Raw genomic sequence first — 25,380 nt, 5'->3', positions numbered from 1 at the left:
TAGAAAAATAGAAAAGCAGCAGAGTTTTTTCACAAAAAATGTGTACAAGACTTAGTTAATTAACCTAATCTATTAAAAATAACTTGCCTGAAAAGACATTCACACTAATTGCCAGTATTCTTAGACACCTGCTATCAGTTCTTGTCAAAAACAGAAAAAAAAATATATATTTATATCTGTGTATATATATATATATATATATATATATATATATATATATATATATATATATATTTTTTATTTTGGTGAAGAAGAGTTCACTAAAGGGAGTTTATCTGCCAGAAATTGGAGAACAGAACCAACTGTCAATCCTGTGAAGCTCAGAGGTACTCTTTCAAGGACAGCAAGAAAGAACTGAAGAAAGTCATGCCCAGGCTGCTTTCTCCCTGTCTCCCTAATGAGACACAGCGGCCTAGGAATATGTGTGAGGAATCTCAGGCTTTTGAAAACTGGCCATCTATTATATCCTGAGCTGGACATTACCCAGATAGCTGCAGACTACTGTAGCAGTGAGAATGACGAACATCTATATTTTGCGTGACAGTGTAGGTTAGCATAGTTTCATGCTGTAGTAAATCTAAGTGGTGAAAATAAATGTCATTTTAACTTCTTTCTTTAATCAGCTTTCAATTGACTTTAAACCAGTTGGATTATCCTTTCAAAATGTGTAAATACATACGTGGATAGAAAGATGTCCATGCAGACAGATTGCAGATAGACAGACATACTGACTGACAGACAAATAAATAAAACCTTGTTTTTTTTGTCATGTAATATTGACACAATCATAGTGTGATAGAAAGTATTGTGGTTTTACAAAAAAAAAAATGATTAATTTTATTCCTGTCTAGCACAGTATGGTGAAGATATTTTCATATTAACTTTGAATTTTTGGATGAATGATATAACTAAAACGCTATTAAATTAAGAATGAAATAGACTCTATTCTCTATCAGTTCTATTCCAGTTCTGTTAGGCAACAATGTATAACAAAGATAAAAGTGCTTGTCTGAATTCTGAGCAACATCAGCTTGATTTATGAAGATTATAGCATAAATCCCACTGCTTGTAAACATCAAAGCAATCTTTTATCCATGCAGAATAGTGCACAAGTTAAAAGTGTGTTTAAAAGCTAGTACATATTTTCCAGCAAAAAAAGGAAATAGAAGTGGCAGTGGTGTGTATCTAGAAAACCCACATCAGTCAAAGGCTGATGTCACTGTTCATCTGAACACGTATCTTAGGATTTGTCATCTTTTAGAAGGTATCAAGAGAAAACGTACGATTCATGGAACTTCATGCTTCTTCTCATTTAACAGGTTATATTACAGACTTTTATAAAAGGCAGTTTAGTTTTATCAACATCTGAATGATCAAAACATCTGTAAATCAGCAACTGTAGCATGCTCTCATAATCCCATTCGTCAAAAGGTAAGATAACCACTATTGTACACTTTACTGTTTGTGATTTAATGTAATGTTTAACATGAAAGGTGATACCTTGTTATCCATAATACTGTTTTATTCTCTTAAAGAAAAGAAAAGAGTGTTGTTGGCAAAGAAATACGTTTAATTTTGGTGACGTTCATAATATCAGTGTTTGATGAACTGCCCTGCTTGCAACGTGAATGAATCTGTCTACTAGTCACAAAAGTCAAAATGTCCATATTACTATTTAATCAGATAGTATTTATCACTTTTTATAAATGGCAATACAAATTTATGGAGTGCAACTTGCCATCTTTAAAACTAATACCAGTTGGGTAATTGGAAATCAAGTGCCCCGTGTTATCAATTTGAATGGAGTGGTGATATTTACTAAGGCAAGGGAAGTTCCTGACTGAGCAACTCTCTACCAGCAGTGTGTGTAGGTTTTACCTTGGCATGACTGATGCAGGATGATATTTTAGGGTTGTAGCACCATCTGTCATTGTAGTTCTGCATTGCACTGCCTGTGTTAGACGGCTAATTCAAGTTAATGTTACTTGTAATCATTTGACATTAAAGCTATGTAGCTGCTTTACAAATCATTTACATTTAAAATAGATAATTAGTATGTTTGAAGATGTGGTAACCAAGCCCACGTCTGAACAGACATAAGTTTTTTAGTAATTTGATTTATTTTCCCAGTTCTGATGTAATTTCATAGGTAAGCATAAGGTGTGGCAAGGCATCCAGATGCAAGACAAGTGATGTCCAGTCCAAGTGCAGGAAAGCAAGGACACATCTTTCAGTACTTAAAGTATTTGTGTAACTGAGACACATTTTCTTAAACTGCGTATACCAAAAACAGAAGACCAGAAGTGCAACTACTGCAGAGATGAATAAGTAAAATGATGGGGTTTGGAAGGTTTAGATAAAACTATAATGAAAAATCTCTGCCATTCAGAAAATGCAATTATAAATAATTAGTTACTTTAGAATAGCCAAGATCCTCTGCAATCTGGTCTATACCTGTCAAATGTCTAGAATTTCACATGATATCCAGATTTTTTCCTCATATTTTTGGTCTGTTCCTCATAAAATTGGTGGTGTTCTGGCAAATCCTTAACTACAGTAGCCACTAAATTATGACAGATGTTTGATATTCAAATGTTATACCCTTCAATAAAATACATGCAAATGCAAAACCTGTCAATCATCTAGCTTCATAAGTTTATATGAGCAATATTTAAAATTTCTCAATAATTTTGCCCCCCCCCCCGCCCCCCATTATTTTTGGATTTGTCCAGATTTCTTGTGTTAAGCTGATGAGAAGTATGGCCTCTCCTCTTAATCCCTCCTAAAACTAGTGTTTATTAGAGAAAAGCTAATGGACTACACTTAATATACATTCCCTTATTCTGTCAATGGTTCATGTTAATAGTACTAATATTTTAAAAGTGCCCCTCATTGTCTCTGATTATTTTTAGATTTGCCTCTGATTCTGTTGAAAGTTGTCCTGATTCGATGAGTTATGATCATAGCCCTAAGTCTTTAAACTACAAAGTTGTACAACTCTTTCAAAAAAAAAAAAAAAAAAAAGTACTTGTGTTCATTTGTGTTTGTGCTTGTGTGTGTATTTGTGCATGTGTATGTGCTTGTGTGCATTTATAAAATCAAGTTTCCCTTTCTTTAAGCCTATATAACCTTAATATTCGAATACTTGGGGTGGGGGTAGAGCTGGACACATCTCACTGCATGAGATTATAGGAGGCTTGACCCTTTGCCAAAATATGCTTCTGAACAAGTTAGTAGTCTTGTTTCCTTACAATCCTACTATATTCCTTGCTATATACTATTTAACACTATTTGGAAGTAGTTTTGTGATACAAAATTTTTTTGCTGTTTGTTCTTTCTGTCAAATATATTCAGCAAAATGAGCTCCAGACATTGCCATTTAGTAAACCACAGTCTTAACTTTAGTGCATTTAGCATACATTTCAACTGTCCAGATTTTCACAGAATGTTCATATTGTTGCCTCATATTTTAAGCTAGTTCCTCTTAAAATGTGTGGCTTTCTGGAAAAATCACCAAGGACTGAAGTCACTGAATAACCACAGACATTTGAGTTTCAGACTTCATATCCTTTAGAAAATGCATACCAGTGCAAAATCTATTATTTTAGCAAATGCTACATTTATAAGAGCAATATTTACAGTCTGTCCCTATTTTGGGGCATATGTGTAGAGTTGTATTATCAGGGAAAGCCAACATATCATACGCCAGATGATTTGATAACATGATACATCCAAACAAGGTTGAAAAGAAGGCAAACAAGGTTTAAAGGAAGGCAGCATTTAAATGAGCTATGTAATACTTGACTAACAATGACTGGATGTGTTAAAAGTGATGTATAATGTTTGCAGCTACAGCTGAAATGTATAATGTTTGCAATTAGGATTGTGTCACTATGGTTTATTTTCATTTACATGGCCTATGCCATACATGATAATTTAATAAAGATATTTCTTGGTAAAAAATTATACATCCAAATAACTGCAATGAATGCAATGTGTTTGCATCTGTTACAAAATAAAAATCAAATGCAGGATATGTCTACTTGCAGGTTGTGAAGATATCTACAATTTTTATGTTATCAGCTGTGTTCATATGTTATCTAACCGTCTCCGTATATTGAAGTACTTGCAGTATAGAATTTTCCTCTCTGCCTATTTGTCTGCCTGTCTAGGGAATGTGTGTGTGTGTGTGTGTGTGTGTGTGTGTGTGTGTGTGTGTGTGTGTGTGTGTGTGTGTGTGTCTCTCTCTCTCTCTCTCTCTCTCCCTCCCCCTCTATCTACCTGTCTAATTATCTATCTGCCTATCAGTCTATTTATTTTTCCTTTCCCTGTCTGTTTATTCATTTGTTATTAAATGAGTTGTAACAGAGGGAAGACCTTTTCTGATTCCCCCAAGGCTGCATGATCTTGGAACCAGTTTATTTATCATGAATAGAAGGAGGAGGCATTAAAGCAAGGCAAAGCAAAACATGATGGTATATAAACATCACATATTCTGTAACCACTGGCCAATACACACACTGTACTTCAGTATAACAGTAGCATATACCATAGATGGATGGTGCAGTGGTATAGTGGTTAGTGATTTGCCTCACACCAAGAGACTCTTTGGTTTGACTCTTGGCTGGGGTGTCTTCTGCGTGGAGTCTGCATGTCCTCCTTGCATTTGCATGGGTTTCCTCCCACATTCCAAAGACAGGCAGTAGGTGGATTGGACACTCTAAACTGTCCCTAGGTGTGAGTATGTGGGGCACCCTGAGAAGATGGGTGAACCTTGTGCTAGCAAACCATACCTCCAGCGGAAACAATGAGTGCTGCAGGGTGCTCGTTACCTGATGTGCTGAATGCATGGAAACAAATGCAAGATAGTGTAGATATTTGTTGATTTTCCACAACAAAAAGGAAATCTTCATAAAATAAGTCTTCAAGACAGTTTTTAGTATCATTATCAAATTTACCACTGCTGTTTTTGTATGTATTTTATACCTGCAAATCTGCCATGTAGGATGAACTGCATTAATAAATAACAGATATTCCAAAGATTAATGCCTGTGTGCATTGTGCTGGCTGATTTGTCTTTGTTGAGAGCAATAGCTTTATATCTTTATGCTGGAGGTCTGTAATGTTTGCATAGCACTTGCACTGAATGCAGTTTCTTTCTTTGAACAGAATGGGCAGAGATTAATTGGGACTGCCTAGTGTTGTAGCTCTACTGTATGACAGTCCACCATAATACTTAGCCTATATATTTCTGGGAAGTCTGAGGGGAACAAGATATGGCTTTCTTTGGCCTTCTTGTATGCTTTACAAACAAAACGTATCATTTTTAGGTCATACAGTTTCTTTTTGATGATTATACACTAATGCTTATGTCATAATTTGCTTCAGCAGTCTTCCTTCATGTATTACAATGCTGATGAACTTTGCAACACACTGAAATGTGCTTGGTGGGAATTTTACACAATCTTTTTCCATGAAGCTTACACAAGCGTGGACAATTCCAGATTCAGTAAGCATCACTTAGCATCTCGCAAGCACAGAAAGTTCTGTGGCATGCAAATTACCTCATAAGCAATTGAATCTTATGCAAATTCATAGATTCATATTAGGCTAACTTCCCTTGTAAGCCATTTTAAGCCTAGCCAGTTATCCCTTGTGGGATTCAAACCCTGTATTTTGTGGTTGCAAGGCAAACACCCTAATCATTAGGCCACCCTCTCAACCAAAGGTTGCACCTCTCCAAGGAGGTCACACACTAATACATACATAGTTGTCAAGTGCAGGATTCAAATCCCTACCTAAATACTTTATGATACCAGAGGAGTACACATTTACATGACACACTATACACATTACCATGATCCAGGTGGAGTGATCCAACAAGCAGAAAGGCATCCGTGTAGACACCATGTCAGTGTCTGTAGTGTACACTGAATTTTTCCACATACAGAAGTCTATAAGGACAGAAGGGGATGTAAAAGTCCACAAATATGGACATAACTCCCCAGAAAATGTTAGATCACAGACATGTATGTGCAAAAAGTGCATTGTGGATGTCTGAGAAAGGAAGAGAATATGTAAAATAGTAATTTTTTAAATAATAATTTCAGCATGTTTGTACTATGTACTGCAGTGCACAAATATGCTTAACAGAAATAAAAAAAAATAACATTTCTAATATGGTTTTCACAAATATACTGTAGGACTTTACATGGAGTCCATGCAGTGGTGCATATATGCTGTCACTAAACTCACGCAGCTTCGAACTATGTAGTATCTAGGCTGTCAGCACAGATATGTACGCAAATGAGGTGGTTTTCCTGAATTGCTTAAAGGAGAAAACATGTCTACTTATTCCCGTCTTGAAGTCTGCTGCATGATGTTGATATTCCCAGAGGATGTGGATGACATCAGTGGGGTGTGTCTCATTATTTTTAGGACTTTTTGTTGCCAGCCGCGTGTTCACACAGATAGAATACCCAAGTGACAGCGATGACGTAGTCAGCAATCAGTTAAAACTGGATATCTTCAATAAATATTTTTGACTTTTGTATAAGCTATGCTGTGTGCCATGGCACACACTAAAGTAGAGCCTGTGAATTATGTTAATTATATCCTGGGTAGGTGAACTGCATCATAATTTGCCAATCCTACATGGTGGACCTAAAGCAGAATTGTATAAAATATGCATACATCCTACATTCCAATTTTCCCTCAATACTCTGGACCATTGGTGTAGAGGCTTGGGAATTTTAACTGTGATAATGCTAGGGGCTGCTGCAGGCATGCTCATACACTTAATTAAGCCATGCGCAAATCTGTTGCTCCTTGCACAATGACTTTTATAATATAAATATATATATATATATATATATATATATATATATATATATATATATATATATATGTGTGTGTGTGTGTGTGTGTGTGTGTGTGTGTGTGTGTGTGTGTGTGTGTGTGTGTGTGTGTGTGTGTGTGTGTAGATACATATATAACTGTTGCTCATCTCCCTCCTTATCTCTCTCTCTATATATGTATATATATATATATATATATATATATATATATATATATATATATATATATATATATATATATACATATAGATCTTTCCCTAGGAAAGAATTTGGTTTTCTGCTTTTTCGATATTTTCAGCGTTCGCTGAAAATGGGTCGATATTAGAACACTCGACATTTTAAATGTTCGGTGTTCTAATACAGACCTTAAAATTCACATTCATTCCAATATTATAACTTCTTAAACATAATATAGATTTATAATATCAAAAAATCTAAAAAAAAGCTAATCTAAGGCTATCCATCACTCCGGCATCTAGAATTTTATTTTAAAATGACCACAAATAAACTTTTCTGTTATAACTTGGCAGTTCTCATTTTGAGAAGTGGAGTTATAGAAATGTTATCATTAAGGCCAGGGAACACATTGGCTCCTAATGTAATTTGTCACCATAATTCCTTGTATTCTATAGTTGTTTCCCATGGCCCTCCCCTTAAGTCATTTTTTATTTCTTCTAATATTAAAACAAAAAACCTGACCCTTATACAATTCTTAGTAAGTTTGTACCATGCATTGTTCTCATTTTTAGATTGTATGTCCCGGTAATGTTCATATATTCTTTTTTTAAGTTTATGTTCTGTTTTTCCTATGTAAAATGCTTCAGATTTTTCACAAAGAGCAAAATACACTATACCAGAGGTGTTACAATTAAACAAACTCTTTCCCTCAGTTATTTTATCCCTACTTTTCAAGTGGACCACCTCTTTGTGCCAAATATATGGACATTGGGAACATGCTCCATATTTAAATGTTCCTTTCTTTTAACTTGTGTGATGTTTTTTTCTTATCCTTTTTCTGTTCTAATATGTCCTTCAAATGTTTTTTTCTAAATATTGTTTTTAATGGTTTCTTAGACAGTTCTCTTATGTCTGTTAGTCCAGTAATCCTTTCACACCCATTTCAATATTTTTTTTAATAGTATTTGCATTTTCATTAAATTCTATTATAAAGGCTCTATTATAAAGATTCTCTTTTTGTTGATTCATTCCCTGCTTATCTAAACCATCCCCTGCTTAAATCTCTGTTTTCCCCTCTAACACTTCTTTTTTGATTTCTTTATTTTATTTATTTTATTTTACATTTGTTGACCGGGCTAGTCTAGCTGGATATATGTCCATTTTCAGTACAGGCCCAGGGAGAAAAGCTCCAGGTGATAAAAAATGCAGGTTTCAGAGGGGTAGCTTCTATCTTTAAACAGAATTTACAAAAAATTACATTTGTCATCAAAATATTTATCCATTGAAGTCATTCTACTGGGTGTAACATATTGTCCATTTATAATGCTTCTGTTTTGATGAAATTCCAACGCCCTGGATCAACTAATCCATAGTCCCACCAGGGGCTCCAATATCCTAGACCTGGTCATTACCAACATGGGAAATCAATGCTCCATACCTATGGTCACCCCCTCGTTAGTCAGGTCTGACCATAAGCTAATCACCCTTAACATCCACATCCCACCCCCACCCCCCCATTAAAGAAACCACCATAAAAAACTTCTCCAAAGCCAACTTCATGCTACTCAAGTCAGAAGTGACAAACTTCATGACACCCATGCAGACGGGAACTGAAAGTTCATCTGCTGAATCCTACACTAAGGCACTGTACGAGCACATCCACTCATGCATGAACCGTGCCATCCCAAATAGAACCAAAATGCTTTCATCCAAAAAAAGGAAGCCAATCTGGTGGTCCCCTGCTATAAACAAACTTTACAACAAAAGGAAGAAACTTTTGCAGAAAAGAGGAAAATCCCAGGATGCAAAAAACTCCCTTACAAGCCTCAGTAAGAAACTGAGATGCCTCATAAAATACTCGAAAGCTAGTTACGAAAATAAAATTGCCAAAGATTCCAAAGACAACCACAAAGCATTCTATAACTATGTCAAGAATCTAAATGGCAATGCTCAGATCTGCTCTGAGCTAAAACAGAATGGCATTAAATATACTGATCCGAAGGATATTGCCAATATCCTGGCAGATCGATTCAGTGCCAAATTCACCCCACTCTCACCCCCTAAATGGCCCATCTCAATACCGGAAGATTGCCAAATTCCAGTAATAACGACCACACAGGTACAAAACGCACTCTCGAAAGCCAAGAATACTGCATCCATGGGACCAGATGACATCCCAGACTGTGTACTACATGAACTACAATATGAACTGGCACCTCACCTAAGTGTCATGTTTAATCATAGCCTCACCTCAGGTTTCGTGCCCACTGAGTGGCACAGAGCTACAGTTATCCCAATCCACAAGAGGGGATCCACCTTGGATCCCGGAAACTACTGTCCCATCAGTCTGACAAGCCTTATCTGCAAGGCCATGGAGCGTATTATCATGGAACTTATAAACAAAGACATTGGCAACCTTCACACACTGGACCCCACCCAGTTTGGGTTTGTGAAGGGCCGATCTTGTCTCCTGAACCTGATTGACTTCTTTGAATAAGTCTCCAGAGCCATGGACAAGGGTAAGGTGGTCCACACAGCCTATCTAGACCTGGCCAAGGCCTTTGACACCATCCTCCACTCTGGAATCATAGATAAACTTACTAAGTTGGGCATTAATCCCTATGTCGCCCAATGGGTTGCTAAATGGCTTACTGATAGAACCCACACTGTAAAAGTAGCCGACTCCAAATCCTGCTCCAGACAAATGACAAGTGGAGTACCTCAGGGTTCAGTCCTGGGGCCGCTCTTGTTTGGCATCTACTTCTCTGAAGTACATGTCAACACTAAGGGACTCTGGCTAACAAAGTTTGCAGATGACTGCAAACTGGGAGCCATTATTGAATCCCCAAATTATGTGGATACTCTACAAAAGGGCCTTACAGAAACAGATACTTGGTGCCAGAGCCATGGGCTCAAGCTCAATGCCAAGAAATGTATTGTTATCCCCTTTGGGAAAAAACATGTATCCATGAATTACCATATAGGTGGCAGTACACTAAACACAGAAAGTGTGATAAGAGACTTATGGACACAGGTGGACAGTGGTCTCACCTTCGATAACCACATCGCCACAACAGTCAGGAAATCCTTCTATGTGGCACACCTCATCACGAAGAGCTTTTCATCCAGAAAAAAGGAGGTCATTGTCCCACTGTACTCATCCCTCATTAGACCCATTATAGAATACAACGCCCCATTTGGTATGTACCTCTCAAGACATCTGCAACGACTGGAAAGGCCTCAGAAATACCTCACTAAAAGAATCACAGGCCTAAAGCAGATGCCCTACGCTGACCGCCTTAAAAAACTCCAGCTATACTCCGTCGTATATATTGTCTACTCAGAGGCGATCTCTGCTTAACATACAAGGCCATGTCAAACCCAGAGCTGTTGGACATGCTACACTTAAAGAAATCCCAATTTCTCAGAGCTACACGCTCCAGGGATCTAAACCTTGTCATCACAATAAACAAAACATGCTGGAGGGATAGATTCCTGACCCAGAGACTCCCCAGACTCTGGAATAGATTGCCCCTACATGTCAAGCAGAGTGCCTCTTTGGACCTCTTCAAGAGGAACCTTGACGATTGGATGGGAGAAAGGAAATTCACCCCAGGGATCACGTCAGTCACCCTGCTAGACAGGGGTCCAGGAAAGTAAATAATGTGGGAAGAAATAGCCAGGGAATTGTTATGGCTAGGCTTGTATGGGCCCTAGGGCTGATAGCCTAGTACCAACCTATGAACCTATGAACTTATGTAGTGGAGATAAGAATTAGAGAAGCTTTCTCTCCTATATATTGTGGATTTAAAAAAACTTTGAGTTTTGTGAATAGATACATCAAAATAATTCAATCTATCATGGGAAAAGTTATGTGTAAATTTAAAAAATTCTTTAGTCTTGCCAAGTTAACACATGAATTCTTTGAGCTTTTCAACTGAAGCTGTCCAAAAAATAAATATATCTTCAAGGTATCTTTTATACAGTACCCAACATTTTGTATACTCTGATGAATAAACTTTTCTTCCCATGTTGCTAATACTATATTAGCATATGTGGGGGCACATGTAGCCCCCATGGCAGCTCCCTGTACTTGTTGAAAAAATTCTCAACCAAAATAAACATAGTTGTTTTTTAGACTAATTCAATCAAATTAAGACAGACAAGAAAATCATTGTGCTGTAATTTTTTTGTCTTGTAATAAAGCCTTCTCAAAAAATTCCGTACCTTTATCATGTGGAATGTTTGTAAATAAGTCCATTATATCTATTGTGACAAAGATAGTTTTCTGCGTATATTTCTTTTTTAACACTCCTTAAAAAAATCCCATGATCCTTTAGTATCACACTTTCATTCATTTATAACTTCTTAACTTGTTGTCTAAGTACTTAGCTATAGAAACTGTTTTTGAATCATCTGCAACCACTGCAGGTCTTAAAGGTGGATTCATTTCATTTTTATGTACGTTGGGTATTCCAAAGCTAGAGGAAACTTTTGGTCTGTCATTTCTCATATAATTATGTCACAAAACGATAAACTGTTAAAAGGCGGACCAAAACACGATAAGAGAAGGCTGATAAAAACTCAAGTTTAATATTCCAATGAAAGTTAGCGCTTTCGGCGAGTTAGATAACTCGCCTTCTTCAGACAAACAGCGGAATGACACTGCAATAGTACTTAAATACTAAAATCAAAGTTACAAGAACCAATCATAAAAACAAGCATTCTGCAATGTATTAAAACCCATGGAAACCTTAAAGCAGTAAGAGACAAATATATAAGTTGCGGTTTAAATACTGCAATACTAAACATTGTCATGACTTAAAACGCACACGCTGTGTGTATTGTGAAATATTCAAACACATCTATTGAAACATCTAAATCAAGATGAAATATAAAAAAAAACATTTGAAATGCATTTAGAAGTGTTTGAAAATTCTAAGTTATGCTGACACTTGTATTAAACACACTACTTCCCAGCGTGCACGATCATAAGTGCTCATGCATCAGTACTTTCAATCTAATAGAATTATAAATGATGATTCATCTGATAATGCTGATAAATGTAAAATGTGTGCATGAAACATCCACCAGACGGGTAGATTCAGTGTATATTCTCCACATACAGCTGTCAGCGTCTAGTAAGCAATAAGTAGTTGCAAACTATTGATGTCATAATCTAGGATATTATTATCCTGTCATGGGTTGGACAAGACAGAATGGAAAATGAAGGAAAACAATAGTTAAGACCAACCTTTAAAGTGCTGAAAAATGCGTTTTTTGGCAATATTAATTACTACTATTGTAATAATGCCGATAAAGATGTCCAATAATAAAATCCTATAAGTAAAGAATCTATGTACGGGCCATTAAATATATATAACCACAACTAATAATATAATTGAAAAAAATAAAAAAAATTAGTATTCTTTAAAGTTTCGTCTGTAAATTTTATATATCTACCTATTATAGGATAGCCATTTTAACACGCATTTAATTGAGAGCGCCTCATTGATACCAGGAAAAAGATGGGCTCTTGTGCGGATCTGCCATAGCAGCTCATCAATTTCTAAACGTATTTGCCATGGGCCTCCTCTTATATCCACCTCCCTTTGTTGCAAGACTGTGTAATTGAAAGAATGCCCGCTATGTTCCATGCAATGCCTAGCTAAGGCATTAGTGGCATCTTTCTTTGCAATAGCATATTGATGTTCATATATTCTGTTTTTTAACTTTCTCTCGGTCTTACCGATATAAAATGCTTTGCAATGGTTACATAGAGCAACGTAAATAATAGATTTAGACTCACAATTATAGTGCCCATTCACTTTATATTCCTTGCCATTGATACTGAAATAGTTCACAACTTTGATGTATTTACATTGTGTGCAAGATCCGCACTTAAACATCCCATGTGGTCTATTCGAACTAGCATTCAGCTTTGCCCTCTCTAAAATTGTTTTCATGTTATCCCCTCTTCTGTAAGTAATCCTAGGACTATCTCCTAAAAGTGTGCAAAGGATCCTGTCATTCTTAATAATGTCCTAGTTTTTGTTAACTATTTCCCTAATCTTGTGAGAATCTAGTGAATAAGTGTGTAAGAAACTTGTACTAAACTTGCAGACCTCAGTATTTATATTACCTATTGAGTCTACCTGGGATGTTGTCTGTTCATGAATGGAAGCTGTAGTATTGTTAGCTTGACCTGAAAGTAGTGGAAAAAAGTGACCCACATCACGTTTGTGAGATACTTCTGCTACTACATTTGATATCAAAGTTGGCGGATAGCCCCTGGATTCAAACATGTGAGTGAGATTATTACACTCAACAATGAAGTCTTGGGCATCTGTCACCATACGTGCAGCTCTTACAATCTGCTCTTTTATGACAGCTCTCTTTTGATGGTAGGGATGGTTACTTGAGAAGTGTAAAAGAGAGTTAGAATAAGTTGGTTTTCTGTAAATACAGCTTTTAAATCTTTTATTGATTTTGTCTTTAATAAGCATGATGTCTAGATAGTTAATCTGGGTGTCCCCTATGCTGTATGTAAACTCTAAAAAGTCAGTTGTTTCAGTAATCCTACCAATAAATAAAGGAATCAGTTCTCTTTTACCATCCCAAATACAAATTTGCTTTGCTTTATATAATTATGTGTCATAGTTTATCAATCCTTCTATTAGCATTTCACTTAATGCCGTATCTATCTTTTGATAGGATATATTTATTTCATTCTTAGACACCCTTATGTATTTACTAGCATTTTCAAATATGTCATTCGTTTTACCCTCATATAATATTGCCCCCATAATGACTGCCCCTCCACCTTTGCCTGCGCTCATAACCCTGATTTTATCATTCTTTTTTATTTCATGTAGCACTTTCTTTTCTGTCATTGCTAGATTGAAGATATATTTTTCTTTAGGAAAGGCTTTTCTTAATTCTTTTTCCACCACTGCCTTAATTTTTTTTTAAGTTGAGGGTGTAGAGGTGGATTGTACACACTTTTCTTTCTGATATCCTCATTATTATGCTTTTGCAAATTAGTGGAAAATAACAAATTTAAGTTAATTTTCCTTGCAAACAACTTAAGGTCAATATTGCCTTAGTTAAGTCTCCTTTCTTCTGTGGTATGAATTATGTCCTTTAGATAATAAACTGAAGTGCTCTGTTGTAAGTGCAATGCTACTGTAATTGAGTATATTGTAATTATTACAAGTATATTTATGGCTCAAACTGCTTAAAGAACACCTTAATAACACTTGACTTTGCTCCAGTACTAAACCTGATTAGCAGTTCTAGACATACCCATTACCTAGCTCTCCCCCCTCTACTAAATGTCTCTATCACCTAACCTTCCCCATCCCTTATCCTCCTTCTTCTATCCCTCTGCTGCCTTGTCACAGTCTTTTACCTGTCAATCTATTGCATTTCCTTACCTTCAAAGTGTATTACTTCTCTTTGGTCTTATTATTTTTCTGTTCAGTTAAAGTTTATTAATTCTCACTGTGTTAAACTACTCTCATTTGTTATAATTGTTTATTTTCTATTTACAGTGTTTTATATTAACTTCTGCCTAGGTATGTCTTCATGTATTTTTTGTCCTGTATACACTATGTATTCAAATATTGATTTGCTATGTTTACAGTGTATTTTGCGGAGCATTTCTCCCCAGGCCTCCACTGAAAATTGGCCTTTATAAATGCAGTCGGACTCTCCCAGTCAGTAAATGGAAATAAATAAATGGAGTTGCTGCTGTATATGGCAATGCCTTGAATTGGTGTGTTACATGCAGTCAACAGCAACTTCAGTTTCTCCAGGGAATAATACTGTCTAACCAATCTGGATACACTACCTCCATTACTTTGCACGCTTTACATTTCAGGTCTGAACGTGTGGAAGGAGGTGTAGCCTGGTATGGCTGTGGTGCTCTCCACAGCCTTTACTCAGGTGTCTGTGACTGCACAAACCTCGGCATCTTCCAAGGTGGGGACAGCTTCCACTGAGTTGAGTTTAGTGGTGACATTCCTAGCATTTAGCAGCATAACTGTGATGTTGTTTGCAGATGGCGCTTTCTTATTGGAAAGTTTTTCCTTGTGACACCACCTAAAAGGCACTCTATGGGAGTGGCAATAGCCTTGGTCAGTTGCCAAAATCCCAGGGGAAACAGATGAAGGCCATCTCTGGCAAAAGATTGAGGTCTGTTGAGTAGGTAATCCCAGGCTGACAAATAGTGGATCCCCTTACTTTGACACCACACACTATGACAATTATTGACAACAATCATTTTCCATTTGTATGGCCCCATCATCCTAGGTGACAGTAAAATGTAGGTCAAAGCCAAGGGCATACCTGCCTGAGACACATAGTCTCTGCATACAGTCCACAGAGGTATGTCTTAAGTTGTACACACCAACAGGAACTAGGACATAGTCATAACAGTACCTGATGTTGACAGACTTCAATGCATATGTGTGATATGGTGTACTCTGGCACCTCACAGAAAGCTGAATGTGACCTTTCCCTTATGTAGCCTGGTGACAGGCACATCAATGTGTCTCATGATATAATCACCCATGAGTAATATGTTTGATTGTGTGTTTTGCTTTAGGTGTTTCACCATTGACACAGTAGTGTGTGAGCTATTATGTGTACTGTGTTCTGCAGAGGTATGATTATGTGTAGCGAGCTTGCATTTGGGTTTCTGAGGTGTCTGGTGTTTACTTATATGTCTGGTAAAGACCTCTACACATGTAGCTATGGGTAATGTGGGTTTGGTTAGGGTAGGATGTGTTCCTTCTAGGCATTTACTTATCTGCAGTCACATCCACTGTCATTGGCCTCTAACTGACTAAATCTGCAGAATATTGTAAATTAGGAGCTGTCATTGAATCCCATACTGACTCAACAGTTATCCAAGATGAACTGACACAGGCATTCAGTTGCTGCTGGAGTCATGGACTAACAGAAAATGCCAAAGAATGCACAATACTATCCCTTGGGAAGTCATCCAACCCTGGTAACTAACATATTGACCACACATCTCCAACAGCTGACACAGTAGTCAGGGAGTTGTGGACACATAGTAATCTAGCCTCTGACTGTCACAGGTTGGTAATATTTGGGGATGTATTCTATGTAACACAATCTATAAATAAAGGTATGGCATGTAAATCCAAGACAGTCATTGTTTCACTGTATTCGGCATTCATCACACCTACCATTGAGTGCAATTCCGCCTTTGGTATTAACTAACCAGGCAGATCTACAAATGTCACATCCACAGAGGCTCCACAGTAAACCAATACACAGTGTACATAACATGTCCTATGCAGACTACATCATGCTCATAACTGTATATTCTGTCTCCGACATGCTTTGGAGGGGAGGTGTACACCTGACATGCATGGAGGTGTCAGATCCCACTGTGTACCCCCTGCTTATCCAAGAAAGAACTAGCACAAGAACTACCTCTCCTACACACCTACACCTTGACTGTGGTATAAACAGGACATGGTGGACAGACAGACATGTAGCCCAGACACTACACCCAATATGTAACAGACTCCCAATGCATGTGAAGCGCATTTCCTCCCTAATGCAAATCATGTGCAAGTTACACAGCAGGATGGGGAACATGACAATTATATCTGTTTTAGGACAAATGCCTCTAATGGACCACAGGGAAACCATGGATGGTTCACCTCACACAGCCCAGCTTGTCCATGTGTCATCTCCCAAAACCCTGTTTACACTTATCAAGGGTTCAGACCTTGTCAGACTTTAGAGATGCATGGCTAGTATGAAATATGCCCTTATTTTTGTTAGCCTATTATACACATATGAACCCATGGAGCCATGCAACTATATTGTTTTACCTTTCTGATGACATTTTTCTTCTGTGCTGTCATTCCATCCTGTGCTCAAATGTTGATGGGTTTATTGTAGATGTGAACCCACTGGTGTGTCCTACACAATCTTGAAAGTGAAACATAAACAGTGCCATGAGACATATTTCATTGTGTGACTACACAGCCATTACAACAGCATCCAACGTAACGTACACAACATAATGTGGTTTACACATTACAAATGGCAACATTCAAACTGTGCAACTGACCAGTGCAAGTAGGATGTCAAACGCAACAATGGATGAACTACATATTAATTTAGACAGTCAACTTATACATCAGACACGTAGCTTCATTTCCCTGCATTGATGACAATGATAACAGGGATATGGCACAGGTATCATCAAGGTTGGTGTATAGGGGTGCAGGAGGCCTAGGCTGACCCAATAGGTTGGCAAGTGTGTGCGTAAGGCAAAAAGAGGAGCAGGGAAAATGGATCATGTAAATGTAGTGTGTGTGTCTGTAGGTGACTAGAGTGTGACAGTGGTGTGTGAGTGTCTGCATGAACACTGTCAAGCTCAGTGCTAGCCATATATGAATGTACGTTGGACAGCTCTGAGACATTCATGGTAGAGCTGACAGGTCATCATCTCTGCCCCCAAACATGTGAACTGGCTCTGCCAGAAGTTGCACTGGCACCTCCATGCCCAAGGTCAGATGCTGGGCTACTACCTAACAGTAACTGCTGTCTGCTGACACTGTGTTCTCCACAGGACTGCCTAGGACCACAAGCCCATGGCCTGCCATGTCTTGGTGTGGACAGCATGCTCACCTCTGGAGTCATGGATGTACTGCCACTACAGGAGCATGATTGTGCACAGCTACATGAACTCTCAGCAGATGTACTTGTTGACCTACGTCCATGAGCCTGATGGTCAACTCCAACCAGACGTTCCATCACAGACAATGTGCGTTCTAAGGCAGATAGTGTGCATTCTCTCAGACCAATGTCTTTCCACTGCATCAGTCAACCAATCCAGGGTATCAGTAATGCTGTGGAGGCAGTTACAGATATCAGAATGTGCTGCATCCAAACCTGAGCATTCTTCTGGAGTTCCTTTCAAAATCTGCCTGTGCTTCCATGATGCCCCTAAACATATGCTGAGTGAGACATGATGAGATACCTGCAACAGGTGGTGGAGGGACAGCAGACAACCTACGAGCACCCTTATCAATCCACCTGTGTGGAACCTCACCAACTGTTTGGCTATTGTCAGTGCTGACACTCAGTGAAGCCACAGTAGCCACACTTCTCTGTTTAATGTTCCCACCATCTGACTATCCAATATCTGTGGCCTCAGGGGACAGGTATGTTTAGGCATACTGACTGTACAGTAATAATGAGGGTGGATGAGGGTTGCAAACCTCTGTAACAGATGCAGCCCCTGCAGCCCCCAGCTATGGCTCACTTTGACCACCATCATCATCAGAGTCTGAAGAGACACTAATTTCAGGTTGTGAAGGGGACAAATACCAACTTCCCAGGTCACCTGTGATATAAAGGGTAAAGCATCACATTAATACCTGCATTACTATGATTGCAGTCCTATGATTCAATATATGTTAAACTATATACACTGCTGTTGCTGTTACAGACTTGTACAACCCACAATCCAAGATAGTAGAACATGTGGTCATTAATATCTAAGCCAAATTGGTAAGGTTTCAAACTAACAGCTCTTTAAACTGGACTCTCATGAGCAATACATAAATTATGTTAAGAACTCTGGAAAGTTTACAGGTATGGTATCTGAAAAGTCCTGTCAATACTGTGAAAGCAATCAGTCACACCTACAAGGCCTAGGTATGACCCTAAAGTGTGTACAGTCAGAACATATATCTATATTTCTCAGTCATGCAAACAGTACATAAATCCAGCCTGCAGGCCTGGGATGACACTTTGGCTAATACCTTTAAGAAAATCTACATTTGTGACAAAAATATTTTATGCTTACCAGCAGCAGAGGCATGGCCTCTTTCTATTCCTGCCAGTCCTGAAAACTATTTCAGGGAGAGGTAATGTAAACAGCACCATATGTTACAGTATAAAACTGGTACTATGTCCAATTATCCTCTATTTAAATTAGCTGCTATATTAACAGGTATGTGGGCCACAAACTCTGCATGAGCTTAAAACTGCAGGTAACCTAGCTCCTCCCAGTCCATAAAACACATGACACCTATGTAAAACTAAGTACACCCTAACTTGGTAAATGCTACAGTATTCCAATGCTGATTCAACTAAACATACCTGAATGCTCTTCTTGGCTGGAAATGGTGGCACCCACATCCACAACATATGGTGTAATGGAAGCCTGACAATGCCCTGTTTTGCAAGGTTTACCAAGAATTCCTCAGTAGCTAGCAGAGGTTATTCTGCTACAGGCACACCACCATTGACCTGATGATCTCTGGCCACATCCACTGCCTATCTGCATGCCATGTGGATCATGTCTATGCCGTGGTGTCACACCTGCTCATATGTGCAATTCTGATTGTCCACAGCATTTATGTTATGTACCAGTTCACCCCACAAGGCTTGTCACTCTCGCCTGTTTGCCCTCCCTCAACAGCAGGACTCGGCAGTGTTGTCTTAATGCTGCAATTATGAGGTTGTTTTCCACCTCAGTGAAAAGTGGGCAATGTCTGGCATGCATGTTATCACCTGAAATACAAAATAATAAGAACACATGTCAGGATTACATATGTGCGTGTAGAGTATCTACAGATACAGCAATTAAGGAAGGCTATCAATATTCCTCACTTGATTACACATCTCATATGCAACAGTGTAACAATCATACAAAGGGTGTGGAAACAGCTAAGATAGTGGTAATAGTGATTTACACCTGCTTGTGCCATGACCGATACTCACATATGATCAGACACCCAACATAGGAGTCCACTTGTAATGTGGCCCATAGCTGGAAAGCCCTTGAAAACATATGTATATAGTACTATGCCAGAAAATACCTGTGTAGTATTACAACTGCAAACAAAGGCAGCATCTAGGAGATACGTGTCCCTAGTTAACAGACAGCATTAAACCTGTGTTGTAGTCTACATCCTCTGTAGGTGTTACACAGCTGCAGATCAATGGCATGTCACCTGTACAGTTCTAAGAAAGGCTTACTGGTATAATCCCCATTCCCCCTAATTATATTAAAACATATATATTATGTTGAAAACAAAATGGTAACATACCCAATGGAGTACAATACTCCTCTTTTGAAATATACAGATATATATGTGTTGTGACAATGAGTTCACCATAGAAAATAACTGTCATACACAATAGTTTCCCTACCTAGGAGTTTGCCTTTTTAAGATGGTTCTCTTTAGCAGGTGATTTCCTTTGAAACAATATGTGTTTCAGGAATGCTAACTGAAGAATACACAGGTGATTTGCAGTGTAATCAGGCAATCCCATGCAACTACTGCAATAGATGTAAGGCCTTAATGTAGAATCCATCCTCTTTCTTATATGATGGGATTGAAATACTGGGGTAGATATACTACATCAGCACAGAGGGCATATTTGCAGTAGATACTTATTACATAAAAATGTAGTGCTACAGGTTCTAGCTGCTGCTGCAGGCAATAAGCATAGTGATAGAGGCTGCAGAATGTGGAGGACAACAACACTTATGAGTAATGGTGTGACCAGTGGCAGCCTTGGTGTACAGCTGGAGCCTGACTGAGGGAATCGCTGCCACAAGAAACTGATGTATGTGTTTAAGGTGAGCATGTTAGCCATAGGTATCATTAACAGAGTAAAAGGGAACATGTCTGTTGCATCCTTGAACAATGTAGGTGGTACATTTACCATTATGTCAACCATTTGGACAACTGCCAAGCTATGTGTTATGTTAGTCTTCTGAAATGTGTGTGCTGGCAGCCTTTGTTACTAGCATGCCCTCCATATGTGTATGTTACTTGTGCAGCTGTGTCAGTCTGTAATATCAATAGCAAATGACTGTGTGCTGCAGTCTGCTATTACTGGGCCTCCTTTGAATTACATACCATAAAATCCTCTGTGAATGCATAGCAATGCATGATCTGAACTCTATGTACTTTCTAGTGTTGTAATAGGAATATGTTAACTGTGTTCCTATCTGCAGGCCTTTGATTTTCATCATTGAAAAGCAGACAGTCCATCTGAAATGCTTTGGGTGGATAAATAAGTCATGAGGCAGTCATTCATATCAGAATTCACAATGGTAATGTACACATACATGTATTTGACATGCTAGGCACCACTGGACTTGAACACAGGACCAGGTGAACCAAAAAATAATGTTTTCAAAGCATTTAACAGACAGCGGTACTGAGTCTGTGCCACTGCTGATGTATTTCTCAATACATACTTGCACACTTACATGCTGTTACAAACCTCATTTACATCCATTAGTATAAGCATGGCTTTATAGGAATGTATTTCTCCACCACAGTCCCAGTTAAACACTTATTTTTCCATTACAGTTTTAGCAGGAGTATTTTTAACTGTTGCAGATAGAGGTGCAGAGTTACCTGCTGTTACAGACCTCACTTACATCCATTATTATGTGTTTGGATTTATAGTGCTGTATTCCTATACCAGCGTTCAAGTTACATTCCTATTTTTCTATTACTGTTTTATCAATTTGCCCGTCATGATGCACATCATTGCTTAAATGCACTCAGTGATAGGAAGATGGCAGTTATTATGTTTTGCTTAAAACCTGCTGTGTTAATTAATAGCTGTGTAGCTTGGCAGCTTGATGCATGGGTTTGCAGGTATGATGATCCTGAGTTTGAAATAGGATGCAGGTGTACTTTTTGAACATGATTAATATTTTCTCACAAACATATATCAATATAATGCTATTTAGCTGAGTTTAGCGATGCTGAGAATCATGCAAAAAATCTTTAAAAAAATGAAAAATGAGGAGATAGGACATTGTTGAAATGGAGTGCAAGCAGGGGGAAAAGCATAGTGAAAGGCATGTAGGTATGTGCAGGAAGGGTGTAGGAAAGAACCATAGCTATCCATTTCTTGTACAGCAACAGCTGTGCACTTTATCAGGTTTTTTAGCTGAATTTGGATTGTCACCCCCAGAGAGAGGGGTGAGGATAACATAAATGCATTATCAAGCCAATTGGACTAAATTGAGTGTGTCCAGTGGACAAATGTGTGAAATGGATAACTATGTATGGGATGATTTTTTGGGGGGGGCAGGACAGTTGCCCATTTTTTTTTTTAAGCTCAGAGTAGAATGTTGGGTAAGGGACATAGGTATGTGTGGGGGGGTAAGTTGAGAAGGTAAGGCAGCTTTTGCAGACAAGACAGAAGACATGGCTGATGTGTGACCCAAGAGGGGGGTGGGCACCTTGTTTGAGGAGGGTGTTGTGGAATCCCACTCACATGGACATCAGACACGCTAGGAATGTGACTGAAGTCCTCACCCATGCGACTGTCAGCACTGTACCTTCATTGGTTCTGTGGAGGCAGTGGTTGATGCCAGCATACGGGGTGAGCTGCCCCACCAGGATGGACAGCATGCTCTCCATCCAGTGTAGGAGTGCACTGAGGGTTTGGCACAGCAGCCCATGCACCATGCCTGACAGTTCATCATGGGTGCCATAATCACATACCCCACTTCCACTCCCAGAGGGTCCCAACCTCAGCATGTGGGGCAGAACTACCCAACGGCCCAGGTTGTGCAAAGGCAGCAGTGGGGGTGCCACCAGGCTGTGGCCAAGACATGCTGGGCCCCTGTGCTATGGCCGGGGGAGCCAAGGTAGGTGGATCGCCTGGAAGCAGCCTACATTGTTGCACTGTAGTAAATTAAATATAAATATAAGGTAAAAATAAACATAACCAAACAAATTTTAGTATTAACATAGTATAAGATAATAATGATTAATCGAAAGAAACAGAAAGGAATATAATGAGGAACACAACAGTAAATAGCGTAAATGAAAATATATCAACAGAAAAGCAATATGAAATTATATATAAGGCCAACATAAGAGGTAGTTACAAAAAATATATTAATATCAAATCATAATAATAAATATAACTAATAAAGAAAAGAAGAGGAGAGGTGGGGGGGTGAGGAAAAAAATTAGTAACTTTGCAGGTAATATTACTACACAGACTACTACTACATACTTGTACATATCTAAGATTTCAGTTGTGAGTACAGTCACTGCAAATATTATATAGATGATGTTGCATGTACATAACTCTCAACTTGTTAGCATGGGACATTATGGACCAAGCCCTACCAAAGGGTGGTACAAAGGCACAACTACAGAGAGCATTTTTACATAGTGTGCTCATACATTAGTAGCAAGGTGCTCTGATAATGGATTTGCCAATAAGTTGCATTCCAAGTAATGCCGTATATCTGCTAATCAAGGACCAGACATATGGGGCAGTAGAGATTACATTCTGCAAAAATTGTGACAGTTGAGTTTGTGTACACTAATTACACTAGACAGCGGGTCATTTCACAGTGGGCTGCCATGGGATTAGAACTCACAAGCAGTGACTACAGGAATAATGTGCACTTTATTTGAATATAATGAATTCTCAAAACCATCTCCTTTAAGACCTTTATTGCAACATTTTGTGTGAAATTAGTACATTTGCACACATGCAGAGCTGTGTATGTTATCAGAGTGGAAACCAAATGTAGTGACCACATGAATAATGAGCACTTTATTTGAAAACATTAGTTATCAAAGCATCATCGCCTTTTACATTGTAATGCTTAATGTCAGATGAAATATGGCAGTTACACACATGTAGGGCTGTGTAGGATGTCTGTTCACCTAACTATATATCCCATTCATTTACTGAGTGCTATCTACAGCATTTTTCAGGGGAAATTATCAAAACTGAAGCTTGACACTTAATCTGGGCATTGCACTACATTTATTTCTGAAATTTGCTGCTACGTTATTTATTAGTTAATATGTAACAGTTGACTGGTATCAGATTAGAATACACGTGCAGTGAATACAGGAATAGTGAACACTTATTTGCAAAGATTGCTTATCAAAGCACAATCTTATTTTAAACTTTATTGATAATGTTTCTTAAAATCTGGCATTTAGACACGTGGATAGCTGTCCAAGACTGTTAACTTACCCATATACCATGTTCATTGACTGAGTGGAATATACAGCCTCATTTCAGACAAAATGAGCAGAATACAGGCTTGAACCTTAATCTGGGTATTGCACTACATTTATTTCTGAAATTTATTGCTGCATTATTTATTAGTTAATATGTAACAGTTGACTGGTGTCAGATTATAACACACATGCAGTGAATACAGGAATAATGAACACTTAGCTATAGCTGCCCAATATATTTTACCCGGAAACAACATACCCATCCTTGAAGATATCCTCTCTTGGTTCTCTTCTAATATAAGTAAGGGAACAATTACCCTATGGGACGTTAACATCAACTGGACCTCTAGTCACTCAACCATAGCCTCCCAGAATATTAACTTTTACAATTTCTCTCAGTTAGTTAACTCTCCTACCAGACCCAACAGAGATAACTCTTCAGGCAGTATTCTGGACTGGATACTAGTTTCTAATCCCAATAATATATCTGATAGTGGCACCTTGCCTGATTGCCTAAGTGATCACCTCCCTGCCTTCATCCGCAGCTCACCTTCCTCTCTCCACCTTCAACATTGAACTGCCAGCCACTCCCTCCCTTCTTCCATAAACCCATTCTTGTCAACACTATAAAAAATTTCTCCAGTGCTTAAAACCCTGCTCTAATGCCCCTGACAACTTACCAACTACCTTCCTCAAGCTAGCTGCTGATGGCATAGCTTTCCTTATCTGCATCCTAATTAATCGCTACATTCAAGAGTCCCCTCCTCTGGAAAAAGGCCCATATCATTCCCTTACACAAAAGAAGCAATAACACTGACATCTCCAATTTATGCCCCATAGCCATTCTCTCCCCTATCTCCAAAATACTTGAAAAATGTATTCACCTGCAACTTCACCCTACCTGTTAGACAACCACCTTTTGACCCAACACAACACAGATTCAGACCCAGACATAGTACCACCACTGCCCTTCTATCCTTCCTTGATATTATCAACCATGCATGTGACTCTGGCAACATTGTATATACCCTTCTCCTAGACCTATCCAAGGCCTTTGATACCATTTCCTATAGCCTACTTTTGTCCAAGCTATCTCAACTCAATCTTTCCTCCTCTTCCCTCAATTGGTTTTCCAGTTACCTCACAAATAGACAGCAGCTGGTCAAGTGGATTAATTCTACCTGTCTCTTTCTCAACACTCTGACAGGTGGTCCCCAAGGTTCTGTCCTGTGTTCTTTACTATTTAACATCTTCATTAATGACTTTCATCATAGTATCTCAAATGCTAAGCTTGTCCAGTACTCAAATTACTC

General features: G+C 38.4%; 1 protein-coding gene across 1 annotated transcript in view; it reads left to right on the top strand.

Moving 5' to 3' along the window:
- Nucleotides 1-1,220: 1,220 nt before the first annotated feature.
- LOC122802322 (interleukin-18 receptor 1-like) overlaps nucleotides 1,221-25,380 on the top strand; it is a 977,051-nt gene continuing 952,891 nt past the window's right edge. Inside the window, exon 1 of the mRNA XM_044071963.1 lies at nucleotides 1,221-1,431. The gene's annotated coding sequence lies outside the window, so the exon portion shown is untranslated. The remainder of the gene's footprint in view (nucleotides 1,432-25,380) is intronic.

This window comes from Protopterus annectens, chromosome 5.part0 (genome assembly GCF_019279795.1).
Source record: "Protopterus annectens isolate FY-2018-M chromosome 5.part0, PAN1.0, whole genome shotgun sequence".
Lineage (NCBI taxonomy): Eukaryota > Metazoa > Chordata > Ceratodontiformes > Protopteridae > Protopterus > Protopterus annectens.
Note: the sequence above shows the minus strand (reverse complement) of the source record. Positions and strands in the feature narration are given on the sequence as shown.